The 12046-nt window shown below is 39.2% G+C and overlaps 1 protein-coding gene across 1 annotated transcript in view; it reads right to left on the bottom strand.

Moving 5' to 3' along the window:
- Window positions 1-12046, bottom strand: part of LOC126401427 (myelin transcription factor 1-like protein) — a 123419-nt gene that overhangs the window by 78000 nt on the left and 33373 nt on the right. The window contains exon 2 of the mRNA XM_050062668.1: window positions 5920-6025. The gene's annotated coding sequence lies outside the window, so the exon portion shown is untranslated. The remainder of the gene's footprint in view (window positions 1-5919; window positions 6026-12046) is intronic.

Raw genomic sequence — 12046 nt, 5'->3', positions numbered from 1 at the left:
AGCACCAAAGTTTAGACTGGCTAGTTAAACATAATGAAGCACAGTCCAAAAGAAATACTGCATACTCTTGTTTTTCTACACAACCAGCGATTTATATTATTTCAACAAGACTTCAAATTAGTTGTACTTTAAAATTTATAGTGTTGCTGTGCAGTGAAAACCATGTGCCTCCAAACTGATTTTAAAATTTTTCAACTTTGGGTTGAGAGAAATCTCTTATTTCATAAACCATAATAAACCATTTATGAACCCGCTGGATTATCTGACAAATGTGTTGTCAAACAGATGAAAACATAGCATGAAAGTGCTTTAATGCCATATACACTATGTATGTTTTCTAGGGATTTTCCTAACAACTAATTTCCCTTATGTGTAAACAGAACTTTAAACATAGACTAGCCAATGAGTCTAAAAGTAAGAAAACAGAGTCAAAATGAAGCACACTTAAATCTATAAGGTTAATTTTGTATGAAAACTTTATTCCATCTAACAGCCATTTAAAAATGTTTATCACATTTGTCAAAAACAAAATTGTATTTTAATGCTGCTGAAATGTGTGGCACTTCACACCATGCGTTATGAACATTGCACATTATCTGTCTGTCTGTCATGGCAACATGACAGCTACTCACTCAATGAAAACAAATATACTGCCAAATCATGCAGCGATATGATCTTTGTCCCACTTTCCACCTCGCTATTTCTGTTTTTTGTTTTATGGGGTTTTTTTTTTAAAATTTGGTGTTGTCAACATTGCCAGTTAACGGGTGCTCATTTTGTATAAAGAGAAACTTGACTAGGAAGACCACATTTCAGTGCAAATTATGTCAGTATGTAGTTTAAATGTGTACATCAATAAAATAAAAATCTTAACATTAAGTTCAACTGACTAATTTTCTGGTGGCAACTAGTGATGGTAGCAAAGTTTAGACTAGTCGTCTGTAGGGGTGGGGGAAATAATCAATTTTTAGATGCATCGACATTCTGTCTTGAACGATGCGAGCATCGATTTGGAAAACTCATAATCGATTTTAATTTTATTTTTACTTTTATTTTTCAAATTACCGTAACTCCTCGACCATTCAGGCTATCGACGTAATTCCAACGGATTCTGAAAGCTGAGAAGCGGAGCTTTCCAGTGATATACGTTGATACATTAGGGTAGTGACGTCATTACCTGTGGAGGAGGGGAGGGAAGTGAGCGCAGGAGGAGAGTGACAGCTAACGAGGAGAGTGGAAGTTAGAGTGAATTAGCGGTGTTTTAGTGGAGTTTGGGTGGCGTTTTCTTTGTAAATAATATTTAGTGTTGTAAATAATAGTATTTGTGTTTTTTTGAGAGCTTTTGAGTTTTTTTTGTGCCGTGTTTTCGTCGTGTTTTCACCATAGTTCGTAGTTTTGCCATCGTTCCTCTTTTTTGCAACACTACGTGTTTTTATAGTTCATAGATAGTTATAGCCAGTTATAGTTTTGTAAATACTGGAGAAGAAATGTCGAGGAGGTCGACGAGGGACAGGAGAGTCCCCTTGAGATTTGTGGATGAGGAGGATGGACCGGAGGAGACTGGTGGAGTGTAGTCATCTCAACCACAGTAAGTAATACAGTTTGTATGTGCTGGATATGTATTCCCAGCTTTATTACAATAATGTTTTTCAATATCTAGTGTAAATTTTCTTATTGGCTCGTTTTAGAATCGAGAATCATTTTATAATCGAAATCATTGCCCTTGGAATCGGAATTGAATCGAATTGTCAGGTGCCTAGAGATTCCCACCCCTAGTCGTCTGATTGCGCACATTCCTAATGTTTTATCATTTGTTTTTACAAACTTTTTTTTTTTTTTACTTTTTTTTTTAATTATTCAACATTTATCTAACAGTTTTTCTTTACAGCATTTATAAACTTTAATTTACACTTTAACAGCAATATTATTGCAACAATTATTAGTTTGATCCATCACTTTAGTTACAGTAAAGAAACTCTTAAATAAAATAAAATAAAATAAAATAATAATTCTAGGAAATATATATCTAATACCAGAAAGCAATTTTTCATTCTTGTACAAACTTAATGTTGGAAGTACTCAAGCAAGATGGAGGTATTTAACTTGTGTTGGAGTAATTCACCATTTCATTTCACACATGACCTCCACTGGGACTCAGTTGCTATATTCAAAACCAAGCACAAGCCAGCAGGTAATTAGCTACAAAAATCCGGTTGTACTTCATATTCCTATTTACCATTCATTGCCTCTAAATGTGTACGACAGAAGCTCTTTCCATGTTTTGTAATTTGCATCCATGAATTTTAATCCATGTGGCATATTATGCATCATATATTGTGTAAGGATTTTATTCACATTCAACACATACAAGGGGTCTGGGAGGAGGTGGCTGCATGAAGTGAAGGCTGCATGCCATTTCAAATGCAAGCTATGGAAGCGAGTGTTTCATTCAGCACTAAGATGAATCCTCATAGAAGATTGGCATCCTTTGAAAATACATGCATGTTTGTGAATGTGATGTGGAATGCAGCTAAGCATTTTATGCAGCAAACATATTGGAAAAAGCAGCTGTCCAAATGCCAACTTTGTGTTGGTATTGATTGTACAGTCTGCATCAAAATGAAAACAATATGTAAATCTCTTCTTTAGAAATTAAAGTGGCGGTGCCTATTATTAGGTGTCTTCATCATTACATAGGACACAGGAATGCCGTCAGACACAGACAAATTGCATACACAAACAAGAAGAAGGTTCTTGCTGTTTGATAAAGAAGTGGGATATTGCTGGGAATTACACATGATAAGAAATGCAGCGATTATTGTAATATGCACTGAGACACAGAACAAGCATTTTGTATGTGTGTGTGTGTGTGTGTGTGTGTGTGTGTGTGTGTGTTTATCATTTTAGTGGTGGTGGTGGTGGTGGTGGTGGTGTGTGCTCAGACATCTGTCACAACAATTCACATCGTTATCAGTTTCCCTTTGTTTTCACCTTGAAGTTTTGGGAGAATGCGTTTCAGGCATATGGCGCCCAACCCACCCTCCGCCTCACACACACACACACACACACACACATGCACACACGCACACTCCTACCCTCACATTGGTATTCTGTACAGTGTGGCGGTAGGGAGCCACCAAAACTGCTCTGGCACTATCAAATTTCACTGCAAATAGGTATTTACGCCATGCATCATCTAGTGACAGTAAACATGTGTGCCAAACCGATGCTAAGCGCATCTGAATTAGTGTGAAGGGCTGTGGAGATAGCATCTGAGTGGGCGCTGACAGTCAGAGTGAGAAAGAGAGCGAGAGTGATGGAGACAGAAAGAGAGACTAAAATCTGGGGAGTGATTCCTAACTAGTATGGAGAATGGCTTTGGTGGGTGATGGCAGCAGTGCACGGCTCTAAAATGGTTAGAGTGTGAAAAAGCTGTGATCAGAATACAATACGACAATTTATCAGCTGGTCCAGTGACGACAGAGAGCTGTTACAGCACAGGATGTGCAGGGTCTGTGATTGTTGCTTACATGATTGCCATATAGCCTGAGTGGATCACGTTGGATACTTTTCCTTTTGTAAAATCTTGATTCTATTGAGCTTGATTGCCTTTTATCTCAAACATTTTATCTTTGAAAACTTCATTGTCACAGCATTCATGGAGAAGGAAGAATGAACTAAACTGCTATTGGAAGTAAGATGTTTTATCCACTTTAGAAACAGGTTTGTATTGGGGGTCAGTAGAAAAAAACACCATCATATTTAACACATTAAAAAATTGATTTCATATTACCAAACATGCACGTCATGGAAACTTTTCATCTGGGCTTCTACCAATAATTAACAACAAAGCTATGGGAGACCTTCATGAACAAGGGTTCCCCTGTCATTTAGGCAACTTCAGATTAAATGCAGAATCCCCCCCTGAACATTTTTTTTGCTCTTACAGATCTTGTTAGCTATACTACACATTTTTACAACCTCTACCTCACTTCTCACTGTGTGGTTTATATAACAGATGTTCTCTTTTTACTCCTGCAATTTTGATATATTTATTTTATTACTGTATATTTCTCTTGTATATTTTAGATTTTAATACTGCTTATTTTTGTATATATTTTATATTTCTATATTGTCACATATTTCATTTTGATCTGTTTCTATCTATCTATCTATCTATCTATCTATCTATCTATCTATCTATCTACCTATCCATCCTCCATGTTACTCTTTCCAATTCAGTACAGTTGTGTTTCAAACTTGGAAATAAAATAGTACCTGAATGCCACAGTAAGAACAGACAAGGCCACTACAATTAAAAAAAGGACATTAAATAAAACATAAATGAACATTGATGATGCAGCCATGCACTGAGAATTAAAGGGAAATGTAACTAATATATATTGATGAGGTATTGCTGAAGTGACCGACTCTGACTAACAACATGAAATATTTCAAAAACTCCATAACGTTACACTCCAGTGTCTTTGTGTCAGATTTGTGTCTATTTTGACGGACAAACGCATGTTTACAGATTCATTTTAACACAGACATAAATGACAGAAATGCCTTCTGTTTGTTTTCTCTCCATTTTTTGATGGCTGGACGTAGCTAGGTGTTAGCTTTATCAAGTGTTAGCTTTAGGCCCTCACTACACAAATACAGATATTTTTTAAAAACGGATAGGTTTCTGTCCCTTGTCAACACATTAACAGAGTTTTGCATGAATAAAGAGATTTTGGAAAATGCCTCCTACTTAAATGTACAGATTTTTCAAAACTCTGGTTACATTGTGTTTTTGAGGACATGTAAAACGGATCATCTCCTCAGTTCACGCATGCCCATTGTTGCACTGTGTAATAGCCATGCATCAGAAACAATGACAACAATGGCTGACTTCTGATTTATTTATGTTTTGTTAGCACTGCTTGACTACTTTACTCTTAAACTTAGTCTTTCTGCACCACTTCACGGATAACCAGAGCTGTCTACTGCACCCAGGCCCAGTCAAATCAGAGAGTGGGGTTGCTGTCAGTTAAGAGTGGAAGGGATACATTCATATGTCCAGCGCAGAACTCATATCTCTGAGTGAGCTCCTTCATTCGTGATGAGATCTCAAGTAGGTGTTATAAAAAAAAGGCATAGCCATCATGGTGAGCGTCTGGGGTCATGTTTGTGTTTAATGTGGAGGGAGATATTTTGTAAAATGAAGGTCAAGTGGACAGAATTTTTCCTCTAAACAAAAATAATTATCTGTATATCTGTAAATAGCTAACATAGCTTAATTAGCGACATTAACTATATCACGCATTAACTTTAAAATAGCTTTATCAGGAGCCTGGCTGCTTCACTGATCCATTACAAAACAGAGAGAAAAGATAGAAGGTGTTATGTTTGTTTTTAAATAAAGCTGTAATGTTAATCAAGCATTTGTTCATCAAAACGGACACAAATCTGCCAAAGATGGCAGATTTAACTAACACTAATTAGCTGAATGAGCTGAGGTTGGAGAGCCACTGGAGTATAATGGACCACTATGGAGTTTTTGTATTATTTCATGCCATTGGTCAGAGACAGTGTGAAGTGAATCCTTTATTTTTTCACAACAGAAACTTGCTCCAGAGACAAACGAGACAGCATCACTTCCTGTTATTCATCAGGTCAGCTACGTTTGAATGTTAAAATTAATTGCTAACTATTTTTTAAATGGATTTTAATCAATTTAACTGATTAGTTATTGTAGCCTTAAATACTATTTTCTGTTTATATTTGAAACATCTATAAAATATAATGGAAAATGTGGCGATTCAAACTACTAAAATTTAGATATGTCACAAAGTCTGCACTGGAAGCAGTTTGTGAACTTGATCAAAAGACATTTGAACAGTATTAAGTGGACAACAGGATGTGCATCACTACCTGAAAGGGTTTGGGGTTGAGACAGCTCTTTGGTCCAGACCTCTGCTTCCACCGTGACCTACTGACGTCAAGGAATGGCTCACCACGTCTCCTCCAAACTCATTTTCTACACAGAGGGAAGAAGAAGAAGACGGTGCATCATTAAAATAATTTCCAAAACAATCGCATTCACATACACCCATGACAGGATCTGAAATTTCCTCCTCTCCTTTGACTCTGGGCTCATGAATAGTCATATAGCATCAGCTATGCGGCACACGCCAAGCGAACGTTGATTTCCGCCATAACGACGGCCGCTTGTCGTGTGCGATAGGCTTGGCAACATGGGGTAATTAGCTAGATCTATCATCTTCTGCAGGAAGTGGGGACAAATATAGCTAATGATCCGTGCCTGCCTCCATGATTTCTCTCCTCAGCTCGCCATCCTTTGCTGAGTTAGAGGAGGAGAGGAGAAGGGAGGGAGAGAGGTGGAAGATGGGAGAGGAGTGAGTAAAGGGGCTGATGTCCTACTCTGTCAAAAAAAAAAAAATGGTAAAATAACCTTTGACAGAGAAAATGATAAAGACAGAGAGGGAAGAGATGGAGGTGTGAATGAACATATGCACTCAAACACAGCCTGCGCACTCTGCCTGTCTTTGTGTCTTTCCATCCGGTGCAGCTAATTGAGAGAACGTATGGGAAAGAACAGATGAGGTGTTGATGGTGTATAGGGACCATCACAAAGAATGAAGGCCCCCATAGGGAGCCTACCAGACGGCCCATAACATGTACACACACACACACACACACACACACACACACACACACACAAGCAGCTATTCCCAACCTATTTCAAAGCAGCTTAAATCAAAACAATAGCTGGTCCCTCAGGACAAACACAACCATAGGCATACAGCGAGTACTCAGAGTGCCTGTTGTGCGTTACGTAAAAGGAGCGGTGGTGGTTTTGTGCATAAGCGAACTTTGCTTTGAACCAGCAGGGGGTCTTTTTTACCCTTCATCACACACACGCACACACACACCTCTGTTTTTTCACCTTTTTATGTCCACTTTCTTTGTAGAGTGAATCTTGAGCGTGGCCAAGCTGGAAACAGCGTGAGTGAGTTGTAAGGGGATAGCGCAAACAATGGGCCACTCACACTATATTTTCGTTTTACGACTATGTCTTTAATGTCTTTAAGAATGGCGTCAAAATGTGGTTTGAATTTGATTATAGCCACAGCTGCACCCGGAAAACATTTTCATTCAGAAAAAAAGGGCAGTAGAGCCTGACATACCTTTTCTGTGGACATGCACCATTTTTTTTTACCTGCACCATAAATTTTTTCACTGCACCATTTGGTGCTCTTATCCTTCTTTATTCACACTTCCACCATGGCCACGCATTTTATATGGTCAAAGTAACACTTGAGCAGCTTCTTAGCAGACCTAATATGGACACAAATTTTCTCTTCATCAAATTTCAACATCTTTGGTGACTGTTTTTCTTCTAGAGGAAGCACTAAATCCCATATGAAGAGGTGTCTCCTGTGTGTCTTGAATAATGATACATTTTGGTAGTAAATCCGAGTCTCTAGGAGACATTTCATATTAGAGTGCCAGTATTTTCTATTAAAATATCTATTTAAAAATAATTACACTACACAATAACAATGAAAATACATGTGCTGCATGAGACCAATTCAGAATAAGTTTTTAACCATAATTTTCACTAATATTGGCAAGTCAGCATGACAGTGTTGAACAAACATTGGCTTTGTCTTATTTAAAGAATAATACATTGACGATCCCTCAGTCTGCCCCCTGCAGTCAAACGGAGGGCTGGAAGGTGAACTGCCTGCCCTGCTGCTGTCAACATCGGATGAAACTAGGTAAGAACACACCAGTGGGTCTGGAGAGAAAGTCAGTCAACTTAAAACGAACTTCACCACGGTGTGGCGGTCGCAGCTGGCATAACCACATTCTTTTACAGTGCTGCTTTATTTTGTCTTTTATTTTATGTGCACCACCATGCATATGCACATGGTATTTTGAGCCCTTGGTGGTAAAACAAAGTCAAAGTGCTTTTGGGCAAGGGTAGCTAGAAAAAATATAGACATATATATATTCTGGCACATTTGTGATATACTTCTAACTGCTTTTACCCCATAGCATGACACACACATACACGCACACACACTCATCCCTTGCCCATTGGTCATTATAATCAGGGTGTAAGTGATGGGTCTGTCCTCTGATGAAGGTCTTCATGTGGAGGCTGATGACAAATCACAGCTCTCTGACTCTTCATCAGGACACAGCCCACATTCCAACCCATATATATGTGTGTGTGTGTGTGTGTGTCGGGAAAAAAAAGGTGGGAGGACAAGAAACAGAGACAAAAAGACAAATGAAAAATAACAAGCAGGAAAAGTATAACTAGAAAACAGCAGAAGATGTTGCACTATTGAACAATACAGCACGCTTTGGTAGTATTCAGTGTGGTTGTATTTAATGTGTGTTTGTGTATGGTACTCCAGCCAATGTGCAATGATGCTGGTCTGTTCATTTCAGCACCAAGGACAGTGACAGACAGAGCACAGTAAGGGAAGAATGGGCCTTCAATAGCAATGGTAGCACACTCACAGGAAGGCAAACATACCTGCTATCTCAAGGTTTATACAATCACACATGTAAACAGTCATTTATAGATGCACACGTACTCAAGCTATTCTTATTCTTCTCCTTAGTTACAAGGGAATATAAAGGAATATATACCAAGGCATGGTAGAATTCTTTTCAGCCAAGAATCCTACAAGTGTGTGTGATTTTCTCATAGTTTTTTTCCTTGGAGAATGACAGGGGACCATGCCTGCCCTTTACTGGGCTCCTATATCTATCAAAGCCAGGATACACATTGTAAATAGCCTGGCACAAACACACACACAACTGTAATGAAAACCCTATTGTATTGGTTATGTACACTGCAGTATGGAAAGTGGGCTATGATGCCCGCTGTGACATTTTCTATGACACATACTGTACATGACAGGCATTTCACGTGCACACACACATGGAACACAAAATCACACCCGTCTTTACAAAGAAACACACATATGGCACATGAGGACAAAGGGCACACACAAATAAGCGCATATTACAAGAGAGTCACATGCTTTATTCATGTGATGTGTATGCACACACACACACACACACACACACATACACACACAGCAATCTCTTTCTCCCAGGCTCTGAGAGTGACTGGGGCTGCCTGACCTACATTCTAGCAGATATGTGTACAGGCAGAGAGGAGATGAAATCTCACTCTCTATTGCTCTCCCTCTCTCTGTTCCATATCCTGTGTTCTTTTCTGTGCCTGTCCATTGCCTCTTGGACACACACACACACACACACACACACACACATACATACATATGCGCACACATACACATAGTTGAGGTAAAGTAGCGACTATGATTTCTTAGCCTGAATGTCCTCGTGCTGCTGCTGAAACTAGCATTGTCAGAGTATAGCTACATGTGTTTGATGGATGTCAGACTGAGGTGAGAAAAGGATTACTGTCTTTCCTTTGCTGAGTACAGTATGGAAGATCCTCAAACCACCTCATGCTCCCCATGTATGTAAATAAAATATTTAGGTTCCCCAAAATACTGCAAAGCAAGCAAGTGGTCCGAAGGCCAGCCTCTCAGGGAAACAAATGGTGAGGTGAGAAGAGGGGCGTGATGGAATCCAAGTAGAGAACAAGATAAGTTGATGAGGTGAACCTAAATTAATGTCCGCTTGTGTACATGTGTGTTTATTGGGTGATGGTCTGTTTGTTAGCTGGTCTGATTAGCCAGAGAGCAGGAGATGGGATTGGTCAGATAATAAAGCCCGCTGGCAGCTTTATCTATTCCTCCTCACACTGTCCTGTGGAAATCAATGCTTCCACTGGACTGGACTGCAAACACAGACTAAGGTAACAGATAAGAAGCAGTACACATTATCATTTCTAACTTAAAGGTATCATTTGGGCCCACGCCCCTCTATCTCCTAATGCAACAAGAGTGGTCTTCATTTGTCCAGGTGTGCAGAGAGCAGATCCATTTCCATGCTTCATGCCATATTTTGACTATTTTTTGTTATTTCAGCTGGCAGTCTGTTCAGAGTGTCTGTCTAGGAGTCTCTCCATGCCCAGACAGCACAGAGGTTAGTAATTCAAAAGGGTTTCAGTTTATAAAAAAGACCTGATCCACTATATCCCTGAACTAAACCACCCCAACCCTCTAAATCCCACTGAGGCATTACACTGACCACACTGTCAAAACAGTGATACAGCAGAAACCAGCGGAAAAAATCCCATGACCCTGCATCTAGACAACTTTAATATTGCAGGATTTTTCCCAACAAATCCTCTTGCGAGTAGAGAGAAAATACAACAGAAAGCATGTGAAACCCAGTTTCCTAAAACTGTTTTTAACTATTGAGTGGTTTCATTATAGACATTTTTATGTCAAAATCATTTTCAAGTCATAATGGCATTTTTCCTAAAGCCACTTTTCATGACAGTGGGTTGTTGCCAATGCCTGGCCCCTCCGTTTCCTGCCTAGACCCCAAGTTTCTCTTAGCGGGGTAAGATCTGTGCTGCCATCTAGCCAGCTAGCTCCTGTTGGCTATTGCAACCAATGTGGAAATCTTTTAACTCTCTGCAAAGTTGTTTATCATTCTCTAAGCAACATCTTCAACATATCACATTACTGCTCAATTAACAAGGCAGCCTCTGCTGCTTACACTGGCTCTTCAGTTTGATGTGAATTAATGCGCTCACAAGCCAACCTGTCTTAGACGGGTGGCATATAGCTCTGCTAAACTACATGCAAGCAGAGATTATTTTTTGTGCTTCTGCACCGCATCTATTTACAGTAGCATCTAGTTTGTTGATAGAGTTTACTTTGACATTGCTGTTGCCCTTGCAAACAAGAGCTATTGTAGCTGGCAAAACCTGGCAGCAGTTGTTAAGCCCTGCTAAAAGAGACTTGAGGCATTTAGTCGACTGAAAATTGAAGGGGTTTTAAAGTCTGCTGTCATGGAAAGTGGGCGCTATGAAATAAAAGAGTCACTGGGAAAAATGCCAATGTGACATAAAACCAGATTTTTGAAAGAAGACATTTTAAATGAAAGAAAAATGACTAAATGAAAATGAAGGAAAATAACAATGATGAAAAAAAACAGAAGCTCAATTTAATTATATATCAAAATATTTCACTTATTTATCACTTATTTACTTTTCATTAGGGATGGGTACCAAACCCCGGTACTGAACGAGCCCCGGGGCTACATTCTTCAAGATCGCAGTATTGATAAGCTCTGACCTTAATGATTCTGCTATCGGTACTGGAGCAGTTGCGTTTTTGTTTTTTTGTTTTTTTTTACAAGATAAACGTTATCTTGCACATTTATCTCACCAACTCCGTCAATTATCCGTCATAGTATCATAATTCTCGCTATTCTCCCTGAAGACGAGAGATCTGTCTCGCTCACCCTGGCTGCCTGCTGTGTGTGAGTGGAGAGCAGGGGGGGCGGGGCTGTTGTTCCAGTGACACACACACACACACACACACACACACACACACACACACACACACAAGACAGCGCATACACCAACACAAGCTCGTAGCCTACGTTTAGATAGATAACGATGGCGGAGAGAGCCAAATGGTCAAAAGTGTGGTTTTACATTACAAGAGTTGATGCAGACACAGCGCGTTGTCAGTGTGACAAGTGTGACAAATGTTTTGCGTGTGAGGGCGGCAACACTAGTTATTTGTCAAAACACCTTGCAAAAGTGCATCATATTCAGACAGAAAGATGTACAGTGTTTGACTGCCCTAGCACAGCTAGTTCTAGGGATGCACGATAACTTTTCTTTTAAACCGATACCGATAACCGATAACTTTCAGCTCCTAAAGGCCGATACCGATAACTGATAACCGATAACACACACACATATACATTATATATTTATATATACCTAAGATCATGACATCAATACTATGAACAAAACCAAAACAGTTTTGACTCTTTAAATGAAGAGATATTTATTTTTTCCAATGAAAAACTATTGGCAAGCATCTCAAACATTTTC

Source organism: Epinephelus moara, chromosome 14 (genome assembly GCF_006386435.1).
Source record: "Epinephelus moara isolate mb chromosome 14, YSFRI_EMoa_1.0, whole genome shotgun sequence".
In the NCBI taxonomy this organism is placed as follows: domain Eukaryota; kingdom Metazoa; phylum Chordata; class Actinopteri; order Perciformes; family Serranidae; genus Epinephelus; species Epinephelus moara.
Note: the sequence above shows the minus strand (reverse complement) of the source record. Positions and strands in the feature narration are given on the sequence as shown.